Source organism: Uloborus diversus, chromosome 1 (assembly GCF_026930045.1).
Source record: "Uloborus diversus isolate 005 chromosome 1, Udiv.v.3.1, whole genome shotgun sequence".
NCBI classification, from domain to species: Eukaryota; Metazoa; Arthropoda; class Arachnida; order Araneae; family Uloboridae; genus Uloborus; species Uloborus diversus.
The window spans coordinates 244,167,573-244,187,799 of record NC_072731.1 but is presented as its reverse complement, the minus strand read 5'-3'; positions in this window follow the sequence as shown (position 1 = coordinate 244,187,799).

The window sequence follows — 20,227 nt, the reverse complement described above, 5'->3', positions numbered from 1 at the left end:
GGCACTCGACATGTATTTTAAGACAATGTTTTCATTAAAAAAAACTTCCAGGTGCAGAGATTGAACTGTTTTTCTTTTAGTTATGCATTTTTTTGACATTAGTAATAGTTTTTGATCAGTTTTTCGGCAACTTTTATTTCATTTGGAGCTGTCAGCGTTGGCGTGAACGAAATGGCGTAAACGTTTTGCGTTAACGCGAAAATGTACTAATCGGTATCTTAAATTGAAGCTGTAGGTAAAAATCTTACCGTTTGCTGATTCCTCTTGGTCGCTTGCATCTTTTATTGCTTAGAGAGTTATAGAAATTGACTAAAGAAAATGCACAATACTATCTAAACGAAAAACTCACTATATTAACAAAATATTTACAGCTTAGAATAACAAATTTACAAATCGAACTCCATAAAAGATCATTCTTCCGTGTTCCATCAATTCTATTTATTTTATTTCGCGCTGGCGTTGATCGTCTGCTACGATCAACGCCCACTGTTGCTAGGATATCCACCAGTCACATGGTTTGGTTTATGAGCAGCAAAAGGGTTGCCATAGCTCGGTCTACTCTTATTATTAGTCTATGGTTCAAAACGTTGTATTGCGTTAAATATATCCTACATTAAATAAATTTTAGCTTTAAGGGGTCTCAGTACCTCTCAAACATTTTTTTAACTTAAGTAAATTTTATATTTCTTTGAAACCATAACATGCATAATTGTTTCGTAATCAATAATTTATTTTCAAAATTAAAAACTATTGCCTACTTTTTTTTTAATTCAAAAAATCGAGGAAAATTTCAGTTTTTTAAAATCTCTAAGGCTTTTTTATTTTTGCACTAATTTAAAAAAAGTTTTTTGCTAACCGATCACTATAACCATCTCTAAAAATCTGTGCTTTCCTTTGCTTATGAGTTTATTAGAAAATTTTCTGCGATTAGTTATGTGAAAAATCAAAGTTTTTTTTTTTTTTTTTTTAATTGGTTTTTAAAGTTTTAACATGCTCTAAACATTTGAGTAATTTATAAAATGCTTGTCCAAGGCACAGTTTTGTCAAATATGTTATCCCAATTGCAAAAAGTACTACTTTAAAGCTGTATCTTTAATAGAAAAAAATCCTTAGGGATTCTAATGACATGAAAACACAAACAAACCATCATCGAGAAAAAGCAATTTGAAGTTTTTCTTTTGCATAAGAACACATAGCGAGCATGGCCTAAAACCACTCTCAACTTTTCAAACATTTGAACTAAAGCAATGAAACTTTTCCCCTGTGTTGAGAACATATTTTCGTTTTGAAATAAGCAATAAAATTTTTTTTGATCGTTTCATCATTTTTGAGATATTGTAACCACTTAAAACATAATACCACACTTATTTTATTCATTCACTAAAAAGTTCGCTATATTTACGTTACAAATTCGAAAGTTTGTTATTATTTTTACTTCGATATGTGAACTCAGAAACAGACGACTTATCATGAAGAACCATTTCTCCCCTCGATTGTCTTCCAAATTTCGCTGAGCAACTAGTTCCATTACAAAGCGGATTCCAAAAATGCAGAAAAAAGGTGAAGTATGCAACCGCCGTCCGAGATTTCTCCATACCCCTTGATCACGTCATGACATCACAAGACTGCCCCCGAAAGAAATAAGGAGAAGTGGAAGAAATAAAAATGATACCTCCCCATTCGGCCCCCATCAATTCACTTTGCAGCAGGAAAAGAGATCCAACCGGGAGGTAGGAGGGGGTCAGTCAACGGTTATCTGAAGATAAGTTCGAGCTTTTGAAACGTCAGCAGAAAGACTTGGTTATATTTTTGAAAGTACCATTGATTACAATTTTTTTCTCTCCAGATTTCATTCATTTTATTCTGCTAACTCAGTCGGTTTGTAAAATGTCGATTGAAGAAATTTTGGTTATAAGTAGAACAGTAAAATAAATATGATTTAATAATAGCGTATGTATGTGTAATATTTTTTCCCCTTTTGCAAAATTTCAAAACATTGCAATACAAATTTAAACTTAATCTAAAAGTTTTAAACATTACTAAACGAGCAAACTTATTTTAAAAGCTTGTAATAACCAAATTCTTAAGGTATCGTGTCATATGAGTAATTTGAAAATTTTTATTTCGTAAAACAATTAGTATTCAGATGAAAGGATAACTTTTTAGAGTTCTATTTAGAATATAATACTCATTCATTTGATAGTTTAAAAATCAAAGAAAAGTTAGAAGGTTTTTATGAAACCTTTTGTGGAGACTTTACTGAGTGACAAATTCAAAAATTTTCCGTTCCAGATGAGAGCGGGGGCATTAACTGTTTAATGTCGCGTGTCATATAAAGCTGTTGCGCAGTTTGGATGTGCTAGAAGGTTTATGTAACTGTTGGTTCTGTCTCAGAGGTGAAATGTTTTTGAAACGTTCTCTCTGTTAGAACCTTTTCTAATATTTGCGACAGCAAGAGCTGCTGCAGCATTATTGAAATTCTCTTTTTTTTTTTTTTTGAGTAATCACGAATTGCTCTTTGTTATTACTTGAATGATGTCCGTCCTTTGAATTAATTTTCTATGATTATAATGCAGGCATCCGTGTGTTTTGGAATCGAGATATTTATAAACGACTTTCTCGACCCAATACAAGCCTTTTTGTGCGAAAACAGTATCCAGCACACCAGGTACGAAGGTATCATTGGTTAAAATAAATAAAATAAATAAATAACATATCGGAACATAACATCCAACATCTAGCCCCTAGCATTCATTTGAATTTTGACGTCTTGAATTCAAATCATGGTTGCGAGAAAAGCCATTAGTAGATACAAGAAACCAAAGGATTAGAGTCCTATCTCAGTTCATGATTGCGAAAAATATAATTTGAAAATTCAAGATCTCAAAATTCTAACAAGGTTTTTTTTTCTGCAGAAAAAATTAAATTGCGATGGATCAACCACCATACGTGGTGATAATGATACCAATGACAAACGATTGAAATAATTTTCTAAAATAAATTTTAAGTTCATTATACATCATAACCCTCAAAAGCATGGTTTTGCCTTCTGCCTATATATCCAATTTAGTCATCTAAAATACCATCAGAATAAATTGAAACTCTGTGGTAGCCAATAACAAAGCAAGTACAAGCTCACTCTTCAATTTCTTGTAAATGCACCAATCAAATGGAAAGCAAAAATAGATTTCTCTTTTTCAAAATTCGAATATTTAGGACTTTTTTCTTTTCTTTTTTGTTTAGTTTAGTGCGTTTGAAAATGCCCACTTTTATTTTTATGACGAATAAATTTTACTACTACTTAAATTGTAAGGCGTTTTTTTTATCAATGGCACTCTTATCAGGTACAATTTTTATCAATCATTTGGGACTTTTGATGACAAATTATGAGTTGTTCTTTTCTCTTAAAGCCCGACATTGCCAAGTAGATGTATAACCATAAACAATCCCAAAATTAAACTATAATTTGTTTCAGTATTTTTTCTTAGTATTTTTTCTTAGTTTTACCAGTTTACTTGGTTTTAACAGTTTAAGTCCAAAGAACGTATTTTAAACTTTTTTTTAATCATGCGCTTAAAGGTTAAAATGTTGTGGGTGAACATGGTTAAAATGAGTTTGAAATACCTTAAAATCTGCATTTTTTACTCTTGTAAGTATTCGACAGTAAAAGTTCAAACTTGTTTTTAGTGCCTCATAAAGTAGATTTGCTTTAATGGTCTAAGGACCTTGAACCTTAAAAATTTTCTCGAGTTTCTGGAAAAAATATATGCTATGCCTAATTTAATTCTGAACAATTTGATACCTTATTTATAACCACACACAAAAAAGTTTCAATTGATCGTAAAAATGCGTAAACTTTCCCCGTAGAGATTTATGTTAACAGCAGCAGTTTGTCTCTTTTCGCAGGTGCCGGTTCCTTGTTTTGCGTGCGTGATATCTCCGAAAGTTTCTTATATATTTTCGTAAAACTTTTCATGCATGTTTGCCTGGTTTATTTTCATGATCTGAGCCTAAATGTTAAATAAAAATAAAAGCTAATATTAAAAATATATACATACATTCGCCCAATATTTTGGAAAATTTTGATTTTAACTTATAAAATTTCAAAAAATAAAAAAACAGTTTAAAAAAATAAATTTAGGTTCAGACCATAAAAATAAACCAGACAAATACGCATGAAAAGTTTTATGGAAATATATAAGAAACTTTATGAGATATCACGCACGCAAAACGAGAAACCGGCACCTGAGAAAAAGAGGCTTAAACAGCTGCTGTTAACATAAATCTCATTGGGGAAAGTTTACGCATTTTTACAATAACTTGAAAAGTTTTTTGCGTATGGTAATATACTAGGTATCAAATTGTTCAGAACTACGCTATGCATAACAAATATTTTTTTCCAGAAAGTCGAAAGTTGTAACGGTTAAAAGTCCTTAAACCCCTTGGAAACTTTGTAAAAGTGGTTGGAATAAATTCACGCATTCGGTAAAATGAAACGATTGATAAATTCTCAGAAGATTAAACTTCAGACCTTATTGTTGCGAAACTTTAGTTGTACAAAACTCGATTTCTTTCTTACCTACATTCTTTGGTTGAGATTCAACGTTCTGTGCGTTCTGAAGCTCTTAGGTTTGTCTAAGGCCGCACTGGGACTGCCTTTGTGCTAAAGTTATGGAGTAAGCAAGCGACTCTAGGTTCACTTTCTGGAAAACATACTGCAAAAGGTGTTACAGTAAAACCTGTGATGTTGACCACCTTTGTAAGTTGACCACCTGCTTAAGTTGACCGCTTGTTTCAGGCACGGAATTAGCCCTTATCATATAAATCAACCTTTGTAAGTTGACCACTAAAGCAGTGCACCGCAAATGGTCTACTTACACAGGTTTCACTGTACTTTTAGAGGTTATTTTATACGAACTCTTTTCCAGTGCTTTCTAGAAGATTCGAGTACGTAACCTGCTTCCGGTTGCGTACGAATTCTGTCACTTTACCATCTCTTCTTAACTGTTGGAGCGAGATTAATTATATAATATGGCCGTTACTTTACAAATCATTCTCAAATAGACGCATCTTTAACGCTTATGATTTAAAACATTAAAAAGAAATTGCTGATGTGCTTTGTTTTCATAACATATTAAAATAAATCAAGAAGAAATAAAAACCGCTTTTCAAAACGTTGAAAAACAATATCTATTTTTAAAACAATTTAAAAAAAAATCTGCGAAAACAGATCACGTTATCACGCGTAAACAGACCAGGACTTGAAAAAGATGAAAATCACTTGCATGTACGAATGACATCATAAAGTAAATTAAAAAGTTCTAAACTTTAGAAACATTGGCATTTTTTTTTTGTTTTTTGTTGGCAAAAATGGAGCACATATGCATCTAGGGAAAGTTTTACAGGAAATATGTGCATGATATATATTTGCCAATTGTATATCAGCTTACTTAAACTTTTCAATAGTTATTAATTATAACTTAAAAATAGCTCCGAGTGATACTTATGCTAAATATGCCACTGCATATACATTTAACACTTTTTAAAAATAAGACTAAATGCATATAGTGCGGGAAGGGGAATATGCTTTAAAGAAAAAAAAGCTGAAAATATATCCCAAGTACAAACATTATATGAATTTTAAAGTAGCAAATCAAACATAACACTTATCCTTTTCAATAGAGTATACAATTTTATCTACTCCCCTTTGAAATTGTTTGCTTTAATTTACACTTCAAACGAAGTTTTCCTTAGTATTTGCTTACTCATATTTCTTCCGAAAAATTTATGTCTGTCATTTTACCTTAACTCTAAGTAAAAATTTCGCTTGATTTAAATATAAATAAAATTTTCGAAAATATTTGCGTTGCTTACTAACAGATATGAAGCAAATTTTATTTTTAGAAAGTTACTGTTTATTTTCAAAAGGAAGTAGAAGTTTGGAATCTAAGGAGAGTAAAATGTCTCTTTGAATTTGGAGTCTTCTGTAAGCATATTTTATGAAAGAGCTTAATAAACACAAATTTGGTTGCGTTTGAGAAAATAGGGGAAGAGTGAGTACGGTGAGACACAAAATTACCCTTAGTTTTTCTTTACTAATAATAAAGGTGAAAGTCCCTCTGTCTGTCAGGATCTTTATCTGTCTGTCAGGATTTCTGTCTGTCTGTCAGGATCTCTGTGACGCGCCTAGACCGTTCGGTCGATTTTCATGAAATTTGGCACAAAGTTAGTTTGTAGCATGGGGGTGTGCACCTCGAAGCGATTTTTCGAAAATTCGATTTGGTTCTTTTTCTATTCCAATTTTAAGAACAAAACTATCATAAGACGGACGAGTAAATTACGAAATTATCATAACGTGGAACCGTAACATGGGTTCAAGCCAATTGGCGAGATACGAAATTATAACGTGGAACCGTAACATGGGTACAAGCCAATTGGCGAAAAAATTCACCGTACATTATTTGTAAATATACAGGCGAACCAAAAGACCTTTTAATTTTTCTATAACGGGCAAAGCCGTGCGGGTACCACTAGTTCTTACTATAAAACACAGAAATCAATTTCTTTCAAATGGTACAATATTAGTCACTGTAATAGGTATTAGTCTGCGTCTCTGTGTAACAGTAACAGAGTGTTTCGTTTTAACCTGCAAAATACCTTTACTCTCGCAACCGTTAGTCGTAGATGTTTACTTCCAATTGCAAAAATGTTCAAAATCGGATGCACAGTTAAGATATTGAAAGTATGAAGTGAAAATAAAAACGAGCTGATGTGTGCATCACATGACTTCCTTTTTACTCCAATTTAATGCCATTTCCCCATCATTGGCAATTTTAATGTGATTCAATTGTTTACTCTCTAAATATCACCAACAGTGGGCAAATTAAAACCAAATTTATAAAAAAAAAAGAAAATTAATTTGAATTCTGAAATTTTGAATTCAAATTATGTTTTTCGCAATCACGAACTGAGACAGGACCCTACTCATTGGAGTTATTGTTTCTAGAAACGGCTCCTGTCCCCCCCCCCCCCAAGCCTGCATCTCCTCCTGGGCGGTTACTTGTGCATAGTTGTGTGTCTGCGTAGACCTGTGTGTATGCACATAGGCGTGTGTGAGTGTATGTGTGTGAAGTCGTGCGTGTGTATGTGTGTGAACGTGCGTGTGTGTAGGACATGGACGCCTCCGACCAGGAGAAGCGGATAGCTCAAAACCGGAGCAGCCACCAGCAGAGGACGGTGGGCGGTGGTGCTGCAAAGGCTTCTGGTCCAAGTTGAAAAAGGCACGGACACCAAAAACGGTCAAATGAGAACAATAAGCAATCGTGATTGCTCAAAAAGAAATTGCCAAATTTGTCGCCAAGTTGGCGACAAATTCGGCGAATATTTTCTCCTCTGTTAGTAACTGCTCTTTCGTTATGTTTTCGCGGACCAGAGCTATTACACAGTAGCTCCTCCCTAAATCAACCAGCAATCTTACGAATTGTGAAATTAGAAGTATAGCAGTAGTGATCAGCACATTGTTCTTAATTTCGATCCTTATTCGCTTCAATTTTAAGTTTCAAACTTTACCTCAATGCTGAAAACTTCTGTTAAAGGAATCAATAACAGAACGAAATAGGGTTTAAGAAAATAAAAGTAAGTATTCGATCCATCTATTCAAATATGAGGGGTTTCTGGCCCGTTGCCATATTTCAAAGAAAGGGTAATTCCGTTTCATTCACTCAATAAACTTTTGTATCTACAGAAATTGATGAGTTAATTGTTGAAAGAAAGTTTCTAAGAAGGACAACTATTGAGAAGTAAAGTAATTCAGTTAATCAGCATTGCACATTGAGAATCATGAAAGAACTGGGAATTTGAATATTTGATGGTGGTAAAGATAAATAAACCTGCAGCGATTGTCTTTTTTTCCCTCATAAATTAAACCAAGTAAGAAAATATTTTTCTAGTTTTAATCGAGGTAAAGTCAAGGAAAATTAGTTAGTTTTAACTCAAGTGAAATAGTATTAATTTGATGTGTGATTCCTAAAGCAAAAATCTCACTTCAATATAATTATGAACATATAAATAAAATCTGGTGAAAATTTCAAAGTAATATGTAAAGTAATTTTCTAGAAAAGGAACATAAATTTTTAAAATCGAAGTTTTGAGAAAATCGCGTTCGAAAGTAAAATTGTACGCACAGTTTAATGCATTCTTACGCCATTAATATTCAAATGCAGTTACTTATATTTTATATACAGTAAAACCAGTGAAGTTGACCACCCTTGTAAGTTGACCACCTGTGTAACTTGACCGCTTGTTTCAGGCACGGAATCAGCCCTTATCATATAAATTAACCTTTGTAAGTTGACCACCTGTATAAGTTGACCACTAAAGTAGTGCACCGAGAGAGGTCAACTTACACAGATTTTACTGTATAAACATGAACTTGGTGTCGTTGGAAAGCTCATGAGTTGAATATTTTGAATATAAAGGGTGTCCCAAAATTAACGCAAGATTTGAATTTGCCACAATTTTTGCTGTGAATTGTTGGCAGCCACGGGAAAAGAACAATTTGACAGCTGGGAGTTTAGGGTTAGTAAAAATGGAGTGATATGCTATTATACAGCCAGCGAAACAATTCAATCACTGCATAAGGAATTTCATGTTCGTTTACTCTCTCGTTTCGGTAATATGAATTGTACACTAGATCGTGTAATTTTACATCATTAGACTTCTCCCTATGAGGTTATTTGAAGTCAAACGTCTATGTCAGCAATCCCACAACCACCTGCGCATTACCCAATTGCGATATTGAGCGCCAATAACAGTAAACTGCTTGACCCACCCAAACTTTTATTATTTTTCAAATAATTGTTCGATAAAGAAAACGCATTATAGAATCGAAAACGCTCCATTTGTAATAACCCTAGACCCTCAGCTGCCAAATTGTTCTTTTTTCAAGATTGCCCACAATTTATTGCAAAAATGGCGGCAAATTCAAATCTTACGTTAATTTTGGGACACCCTTTATAATAATTGAAATTTTTTTTTTTTTTTAAATGTTTTCGGGTGCAATGAAACCTGTGTAAGTTGATCACTTGCGGTGAACTACTTTAGTGGTCAACTTACAAAGGTTGATTTATATGATAAGGGCTAATTCCGTGCCTGAAACAAGCGATCAACTTAGACAGGTGGTCAACTTACAAGGGTAGTCAACTTCACAGGTTTTACTGTAAGGACTAATTCCGTACTTGAAACAAGCGGTCAACTTCTCGGGTTTTCCTGTACCAACTCCCTTTAACAATTACATTAATTTAAAAAAATCGCAGCCGAATAAAACTGAGTAAAATAAGCTTTTTATCGTTAATCTGTAATTTCAAGTTTCAATTTTAACCGAGAAATACAGGATCATATACTATCGGTTTCAAAGTTTACAATGAATATTGATTTCATTGTGCCGCAATAAAAGGTGTATGCATTTTTAAAAGTATGCTCATAAACACGTTATATTCACAAATTATGCACTAAGTTTATTCTTTGAATATGTCAGTATACAACCCCATTTCAGTCAAAGTGCTATGTAAATATAATTGAACTCTATATAGAGTTAGAAATTCCTCTAATGTCTCTCGAAACCCATCACTGGAAGCGTTTTATTTGGCTCTTTATGTATGGCTGAACACTGAATATTCAGCCACCTTCTGGAACAAAACGATTTTAAAACGACGTTCATTAATCCGTTCGGTTATTCCATGTTAATTGCAGGCGCACTCTCCCAACGTCCTGAATAATTCAAGACTTGCGGCATAGATTTTGCTAGAAATTGAAGTCTGTTTCGGAGCAATTATGTTGCAGTGGCTTGCACTAAAACTGTTAATGTGTATTGTAAAAACTTCGGAGATTCTTTGTGTAAGTCAATTCTGTATCTCAGAGCCAGAAGGGCGTAAATCACATTATGCTAATTTTACAGTAGAGAGGAAGAACTTTTTTAACATTGGTAAAAAAAATTGAAAAGGATTTTTCTTAAGACTTTTTTACTTCCTTTTACAAAAAAGGAAGTATTGTATTCGCGGAAAAACTTTCACTCAAAAATCGGCCTTAATTTCCATTTTACTCACCCCCGAATCAATTTTGAGTTTTTTTTTTCCACCCGACCACACGTGGATATATGCCTAGGAACGTACAGACACCCGAAATATCCATTTTGATGATCCCCGATTTAATTATAACGAGTTTCCTCGTGACGTCTGTATGTACGTATGTATGTATACATGTCGCATAACTCAAGAATGGAATGTCCTAGAAATTTGAAATTTGGTAAGTAGACTTCTAGTGGGATCTAGTTGTGCACCTTCCTTTTTGATTGCATTCGGATGCTCCAAAGGGGGTCTTTTGCCCCATTTTGGGGGGAAATAATTGTCAATTTCGATGTAAACTCAAGTGGTGTTACAATTTGGCGGACACTTGGCGATATTTCGCCAGTCCGGTCACCAAGTTTTGTCGCCAACTTGGCGATAAATTTGGGCGATCTTTTTAAAATCTGGTTTCAATGTGGCCACCGTTGATGATATTTAGAGAGTAAACTACTGAATCACATTAAAACTGCCAATAATGAGAAAATGACATTAAATTAGAGTAAAAGGAAGTCATGTGATGCACACATCAGCTCGTTTTCTTCTACATACAAATGCACTAATAAACGAAAATCGTAATCTTTGAACTAACGTCCGTCTGGCTCTGTGGCACAGAATTAAGGATACGGTGGATTACCTCGTCTGGAGAAAGAAGATCGAAATAAAATAAACAAGTCTTAAGATATAAGCTGGATCTTAATTTGTTTACAATTCAATTGCAGTAGTGCAAGTAGATTTTATTTTGTGCTCATCTATTATTCTAATCGATTGATTCATTGTTTTAAGCAATTTTCACTTACCTGGTATAAAGAAAAATATTAAAAATAAGTCTTAAGATATAAGGTAGATCGTAGCTTATTTTCACCACAGCAGAAAAATTCATTATATATATCATTTTGTGCTTAGTTAAGATACTAATCGATAGATTTTTTTATGTCAAGGTTTCTTTTATGTTTTCCAATTATCACAACTGCTTCTTTAGCAAAGAAGTCAATTGGCAACTGGATGCTCAGAAAAAGATAGAAAAAAAATTTACAAGTCGTAAAATATAAAGTTGATTATAGCTTCTTTCTACCATTTATTTACAGTAGCAAATGTCATTAAATTGAATTATTTACCAAGTTAAGATACTAATCAGTTGGTTCTTCTTTATACAAAGTTTCACAACAACTACGTTGGAAAAAAAAAAGTCAATTGGCTTTTTCGTTAGTAAAAAAAGACTGAAAAGAAATTAACTAGTTTTAAGATAAAATCTGAATCCTTACTACTTTTCACCTACTACTAGCTACATCAAACGCCAGTTAAACTTATTTTGCACTCAGTTAAGATACTAATGGATTAATTCTTTAGGTATGCCTCTATTCACAACAAAAAAAAAACAGTTGGCTGCCTTCTTCATGGATGAGGCTAAAACGAAATAAGAGACAGATAAAAAATATAGGCAAACTTCCCTCCGCCACTTAACTACAGCAATTGAAAAGTCAGTAGATTTGATTTTGTGCACAGTAAAGATACTAATTAATTGATTATTTGTGCATGCCACTTGGTACAATAAGAAGGCAGTTGACTACCTTGTAGAAAGAGATTGTAAATAAATTAATCAGTCTGAAAACAAAAACAAAATTCCAACTTCTTTTCAGCACTGGCAGCAGCAAGCGTCAGCCAATTTTCTCTTGTTCTCAGTTATTTAATGTTTCATATAAAAAAAGTATACAGTAAATTCATATCTTCACTCTTCAAAGACATTCTCATATATATATATATATATATATATATATATATATATATATATATATATATATACTAGCATTCCCGTACCCGGCATTGCTCGGGTAATGGAATTAGCAGGGGTTAACAGTGCTTGGTGCACCTAGTTTCGAAAATCCCCTACAATAATTACTTATTACCTTATAACTTTTTCTAATTTGGGGAGGATCCCGGGGCCCCAGGACTCCTTACATATATGCCTTTGTCCTTAACCGATCTTTAACTGTTATTAACGATCCTTTTAAAGTATTGATTATCTTTGCAAACACAGGCCATCCACATTTTATTGATATACCTATGTTTAAGCAAGAACTTCTTTGTATACAAAATTTTTAGTTTTTTTTTTTTTTTTTTTTTTTTCTGGTGCTAAAATTATTAAGCTGCTTGATGAACTGACTTTGGAGCAAGCTACATAACACTGGCCGTGTGAAAAAAAATTCTTCTCTTAAATCGGTCCCTGCTACTTTTAATGTCTGTTCTTGTACCGTATTAATGGTTATTGCAAAGCAAACTTTAACAGGAAACTGCACTCTTCTAAATTCAAAAAGATAGTCCGCCTGTGATGATGTTCTTAAAAACTTCGTTTCTAGTTTTGAAGAAATGAAAGCGAAAGACAGAAACATTATGATTTGACTTGAGAAAAGCCTCGAAGAACCACGTGAGAAACAAAAACAATATCAAATTTATAGTTCGCTATCGGCCAAAAGTTGAGATGAAGTACTGAATAATGATTTGAATGGAGGAAAGCCTTCGAAAATAAGGGATTTGAATTCAATGACAGGTTTTAATTTCTCAGAAATTAAGAGGTTTTAATTAATTTCTCCCGAACTAATTGAGATTTCGAAAAATCCTTTCTTAGTGGTTACTTTCGTAATCATGCGGACATGCCTGCCAAATTTCAAGTCTAAAGCTTCAGCGGTTTCGGCTGTGCGTTGATATGTATATATATATATATGTGTATGTTATCTCAGGACATTGATTTTTATATATTAAGATTTAAAAATAAGGCGATGATTGAGTAACGCGTGAGCTTCAACAATGAAACTCGTGCCACGGCATGATGAAGATTTGATAATATATTTTGGTAATGGGGGGGGGGGGTTAACACATGCAGGGAAAGGCTTTGTTGTGACAAGGCTAAACCTAACTTAACTGTTTTACTGGTAAGACTGTGTCATTTCATGGGAATGATGAAACGAAAAAATGGTCAACAATGAACGCTTCCTACTGGAGTTCAGGGTTCATCCACTGGAGATAGTGTTACAATTTCAACTATCAAAATATCCTCAAACAGGCAGTTGCTTCGTTAAAATGTAGAAGAGTAGAAGCAATTTTCACTCGTCATACCTTGACGGGCGGCTTTCTAGTTCGTATAGTATTTTCCAGAATTTAAAAGTTAACTTCAAGCTTTACTTCTGATTAAAGTTTTAGCTTAAATTGTTTCATTGCACTTCAGTATAAAGACCACGAAACTACAACACAATTCTAATTTGCGTTAAACAATTGTTAAATTGGATCTCTAATAGCCTCAAAAGTTTATTTTTTGATTAGTAATCCGTTTGTTGATTCAAGAAGGATTCACTACACATAACTAGTGCATCTTGCAGATTCAAAATAAACATGAATTTTTGAAAACGTTATTTAGGGAAGCTGCTTTAAAAAAAACACAGTTTTTTTTTAAAATATTTGCAAAACTAGAATCGAACCATTAGGAAGGTTGCTTAAAACCGTCAAACATTAACCTATGAATTTAGCAGTTAGTTAGCACCCTTAAGCCACGGCTAAAGCAGAACTACACGCAATATACCGCAGCCAAGTTACCACATCGAGAGTCTACAGTTTCGTCCTTGTTAATATGGACTCATCAGTCTGGAATAGTAACCGAGTTGGAGACAGATGTCATCTCATTCAAGATTGCCAACAAACTGAAATTAATACCCAAGATTTGCCTTCAATTTACGAGTTGAACTGCATCATGACTTGGGAATCGCATTGGTGAGCTAAATTTGCTTTAACTTTCCCAGTTTTTGTTGGTACTCTCAGCTCCAATGGCATAACATCTTCCTTCAGCTCTGTTTTTCACTATTCCTATCTGATGAGTCCATAGCAAGGACAAAAGTGCAGTCTCTGAATGTGATGACCTTGCTGCAGTATATTGCATTAACCTATGATTTTAAAAGCTAGGGTTTGAATATGAGGAATCGGCATACAACATAATTCATGGATCCTGGTCAGAACAAAACAATATTAAAAAGGGTCCAGTAGCATCACATTATTAATTTGGCATAAAAGTGATCGATTTAAGAGCTTAAAATCCATTTTTACTTCCTTTTACAAAAAAAGAAGTATTGTATTTGCGAAAAAAATTTCACTCAAAAATCGACCTTAATTTCCGTTTTGCTCACCCTCGAATGAATGTTGAGTTTTTGTTTCAACTCGACCACACGTGGATAAATGCCTAAGAACGTATAGACACACGAAATAACCATTTTGACGATTCCGAGAAAAAAAAAAGAGTTTTCTCGTGACGTCTGTATGTGCGTATGTATGTCGCATAACTCAAGAACGGAATGTCCTAGAAAGCTGAAATTTGGTACGCAGACTTTTAGTGGGGTCTAGTTGTGCATTTTCTTTTTGGTTGCATTCGGATGCTTCAAAGGGCGCCTTTTGCCCCTTTTTGAGGAAAATCATTGTTAACTTTGATGTAAACTCAAGTGGTGTTAAAATTTGGCAGACACTTGGCGACATATCGCCGGTCTTTTGGTCGCCAAGTTTTTTCACCAACTTGGCGACAAATTTGGCGATTTTTTTTATAGATCTGATTTCAATTTGGCCACTGTTGGTGGTATTTAGAGAGTAAACTATTGAATCACATTAAAATTGCCAGTAATGGGGAAATGACATTAAATTGGAGTAAAAGGAAGTAATGTGATGCACACATCAGCTCGTTTTTTATTTCGAAATGCACCAGATTTTTTCAACTTGGATTTTTGAAATAAAAATTTCGCTATCATATTCCTGTAAAATATGAACTTTAGTGACCATAAAGTGTACAAGAATGTCGCCAATCACTGTTTATCGAAACGTTTTTGGATTATAAGTTTCGAAATATGTTAAAGCACTTTCAAACTTTATTTGTTTGGCTGTAAAATATCTACGGTTTACTAAATGTCATTTTTAGTAAACATGACTGCGCATAATAAATCAAAATAGATAATAACAGTTGGTAAAAACTGTTTTGAACACATATCACGCGTACCACATTTATATAACAGAGAGATATCAACTTATATTCTGTCTTTAAACTTTATTGAGGTTTAACCTGTAGTAAACTTTCGGATCATTCAGCTTTCGCCACCTTTTGCAATTCAAGAAAATTTTTATGTCATTTATACAGTCTAGAAATATCAATAGTATAGCTCAATTTGAAATTTTATTAACAACAGTACACTGTTAAAAATTCAGGAAGATTTTCTGGTAATTGTTACTGTAAAATTGCGGGCTAACGCATCGCTGATTTTTACAGTAATTTTTACCGGAGAAATAAGCGATCCCAGCGCCAATTGGTTACTGCAGCCTACCAAGGAAACCGTAAAATTTTACAGTAACATTTGATTTTTACGGTAATAGTTACTGGCAACATGGATGCCAGTAACAATTACCGTTAAATTTTCCGGAAAATTTTTAACTGTGTATTTTCAACTGCAAGAAACATTCAAAAAAGTAACTTAGTTTCTTTCACTGATCTGACTTTTGCCATAAGTTGCATAAAGTTTATTAATCGTACAAAATGGTATGATAAAATTACTGCTGCTGTTTTAAAATTTCAAAAATTCAATTCCGGTTGGAATATTTTTAAGCATTTTGTAACCAAATACTTCATTGTTCAAATATTCGAAAAGGGTACTACTACAGTAAACTGTATTTTTTACGTGAATTACAAAAATTACATTTAAAATACATTAATAAACATTTACATTAAAAAAAAATACATTTTATAAACATTCAATTTCTGTAAGCATATTGCGTTTTTTTTTTGCTATGAAACGTATTAAGTAACTATCCCTTTTTTATGATACTTAGAATTTTCAAAATAAGATTAACAGTTTCTGCAACAGTTATTATATTTGTATGTTGTGGACCTAATTTAATGGAATTTTTCGTCGAAATTACCCCAATTTTACCGAATTCGTAGCTACCTAATTGCAGTACTCATCCGACGAAATATGAGTGGAAGATATAGGCAAAAAGGGCTTTCTACAAATGACGTCCCGCTTCGATGGGGGGGGGGGGGGTCGTAAAATTCTGACCGTTTGTGACAAAGGAGAGGGAAGGGGTAACAAGAATTGTGACGTCACTCATATTTTATAGCAATATGTCCATGAAAAAAAGAGCGTGACGTGTGACAAAGGACGGAATGGGTTAAGGGTTAAGGCAAAGTGTGACACTATGTGACACAGAGGGTGGGTGTCAATTCCTTTTTTTAACAGTGTCATCATCACTGGACTGTCCCTAACATGAATTAAACATGAAATTAAACTTAAAGTGCCATCAATAATAACTCGATTAACACTAGAACGACTGACATCTTATGTATACCTAGAAAGACTGAAGGGGCCAGTGTGGCCCTTACCCATTTTTGGAGTGAATTCTTTTAAAAATTCTTCCTGAGGGAGTCCACATGCCTGATACACCTTCTTTCATGACTAAATAAAAACTTAGTACTTAATTATTTTTAGTTTTTCTCTCTATACTGGGCAAAAGATTGAATTAGTTTTCCTTTCGAAGAGCAATGGCCACCGTTACGATGGTAAGCAGTCGGTACTGTTTATAGCATTTGGATATACAATCTGGTGCATAAAGAGGAAGTTACAGTTCAAACTAGAGTGAATGGCATTTTTTTATGCTACAACAATTAGGAGAAAGGAAAAAAAATAAATTTTTTAATTGTGAAAATGCTTAGGGACCACTGTGGCCCCTCCCGTCTTTCTAAGGTATAAGGATAAGGTCCGGTATAAGGATCAATATTAACAGTGCTATGAGGCGAATGATTAAATGATTAAACAAGCATTCAAATAGTGTCATATAATGAAAAGTCAGAAAATTCCATTAAGTTCCGTTAGATATTATCCGAGTTATTAAACAACAAACTACGCGAGGGGCCACACAGGCCCCTCCGTCTTTCTTGTGTTAAAGATATAAGAGGAAAGGTCGTAGCTATAACATAATTTATATAAAAGGAAAGATATTAAACTCGAATGGAATCAATAAATGCATTAGAAACTCCAGTAAGACAACTCCTAACATAAAACAGGGGCTGATTGACTTTTCTGATGCCCTGTTCATCTCAATTCACTCGCATAGAAAATTGATTCAATTAACTTGTCACTTCTACTTTCTGCTGTATTTCCGAGTAATGCAGTACGTGCTTCAGTTGTATTGTATCCTGTATAATTTTTTCTAAACACATGACATTATAATGGTATAGAAATAATTTTATCCCGTTTGTTAGCTTATTGTAAAGTTTTGAAATTTATTGCGAATAAATAATATTTAGTTAAGAATAAAAAAAATATGCATAAATTAACAGAATTTTATCCTTTTTTGATAATTGTAGTGTAGTATGAGCTTAAATGTTATTAAATTTGTTTTGCACGGTAAAAATAAATCCAAACTTGGCGACGGGGCAAGTTTACGCGTTGACGTCGGAGCACCTTTACGCACGTTCCCACGGTGTCTTACTTTTAAACGTGTCCTGACGCTTTTTTTCTGCCCTGACGCTGTCTCAGGGCTATTTAGTTTTGAAAATCACCTTTTATCTCATAATTGAGTTACAAATTCATATCTTATAGGTTTCAATCATACAGTGCTGTCTTCATGGCCATACAGCTTTTACTTTATACACTATTAAGTCTGTAATAATTTTACTTTATTTTAACGATGGTAAGACATTAGGTTAGGACAACTACCTTAGGTGTCAAAATAAATATGCGTAAACGTGTCCCGTGTCCGGTGCAAGTTTACGCAACCGAAAATATTTTTTAACGGTTAAAAACACAAACTGAGCAACAGCTAAATATACCAATTTTGACTCCATTAACTGCTTCATAGAACCGCAATGTCTAATGTTTCCTAAGTTAAAACATTAAATTTAGAAAATTAATGGGAAAAAAAACCCGGTCTACCCTACTTTATTTATTCTGATTTTGTAATGACAACGGAAAGAAATAGATACATAGTTAAAATATTTTGATAGAATGTGAATATCGTTTTTCTCGTTCGTTTTTGGCGGAGTACATTATTTTATAGTTCACATAAATATATGTAATTAAAATTATTTTCAAATAAAAAGTGAAGCATTTGATTTTATTTAAGTGCAGAAATACGATTATTTTTAAATGCCAAAGAGGTGGAATGGAAGACATAAAAATTACTTCTTAAATGTTTTCTCACTTTTGTAAATTTTATTCCAATTAAGAAATTGGATAATTGGAGGAGGTTAAGAAATACTAATTACATGGTCACATCTTACATAATAAGACACTTAATGGTGATGTTTCCACTAATTCGCTTCTTTCAAAAGGAAACGCTGCAGGAGATATTTTATCATCAAACAAAAGTATATTTTTTTTTAAATTAATGTATGAATAAAAAGCATGTAAATTTGTTTCTTGTAAAAACATTAAGAGCATACGAAAGAAAACAAACTATACGAATGTTAATTATTTTCTTTTTTATGTACGCATTGAATGAATAACTAAACAATTAAGGACCGAGAAGGTAAATAATTTTTTTTTAATTTGATTTCGCAAACATTAATTTTATTGGACGTGAAACCGAAAGAAAACGGGCTGATGTGTGCCTCACATGACTTCCTTTTACACCAATTTAAAGTGATTTCCCCATTATTGGCAATTTTAGTGTGATTCAATAGCTAACTCTCTAAATATCACCAACAATTGCCAAATTGAAACCGGATATAAAAATAAAAATTCGCCAAATTTGTCGCCAAAATGGCGGAAAAACGTGGTGACCAAAAGCTTGGCGATAGTGCTTGTATAAATTATAACACCACTTGAGTTTGTATTGAAATTAACATTGATTTCCCCCCAAAAAGGTGTAAAAGGCCCCGTTTGAGACATCCGAATGCAACCAAAAAGGGAGGTGCACAACTAGAACCCATTAGAGGTCTACGTACCAAATTTCAACTTTCTAGGACATACTGTTCTTGAGTTATGCGACATACATACGTACATACGGACGTCACGAGAAAGGTCGTTGTAATTAACTCGGGGAATGTCAAAATGGATTTGTGATCTAAACGATTGCTTCTCCTATTTGAGGCGGTGGGTCAAGACATCCTCGCTTCCGATGTACTTACCCCTCTTTCTGATGAAAATTCTTTCGTGTGTACTTTATATGTATTTCGTACTGTAATAAAAAATATATTATGCGTAACGAAGGCAAGACACTCAGATTGTAGTCCTCATCAAAATAAACCTTTCGCTGCCTGAATTTTTTGTTTGATAAGTCTACTAATTTAATTTTCATCTCTAACATGTTGCATTTGTTTTTGCCTTGATTCAAGGGACTGAGGTTCGCGACGTATACTTTTTGAGAGGCTTTTTTAGTTTTGCGAGAAAAATTTGACTGACGACTTTTCCGATTTCGTGTCATCATGAGTTATACAGGCTGTTTATATAGCTGTGCTGTGGTTGACTAAAGTTCGCGCATTTTTGCCGAAGGTCAAGCACATGTAGCTTTAAGCCGAGTTAGATCCCTAGAGGGACTAATTATCAGTAGTTTAGACCACCGCAAGTTACTTAATAAACCTCACTATAGAAACAAACGATCCCAATGAAATGACAAAGTTGCGAAATGTTCCGTCTTATAATCATAATAACTAAGTCAATGAAAATTAACTAAAAAGTGTAAAATAAAAAAATATTAAATAAAAACAAAAACCCGACTGTGTAAAAACCAAAAAACTAAAAAGAAAAATGTATAAGCCCAGTAGCTTAGAATGTATTAAGTATTGTTGAATAACTACACCGTTGAAATAGTTTTATAACCGTACACAGATAAGACAAATCATAAATTCAAAAGCAGAATAGAAGGATCAACAGTCGGGGCCCATTCAAATTTTACAGGTTTCTTTGAATCAGAAAGGAATGGGCCTCGACTGCTGATCCTTCTATTCTGCTTTTGAATTTATGATTTGTCTTATCTGTGTACGGTTATATATTTATTTCAACGGTGTAGTTATTCAGTAGTACTTAATAACATTGTAAACTACTGGGCTTATACATTTTTCTTTTTAGTTTTTTTGGTTTTTAAGCAGG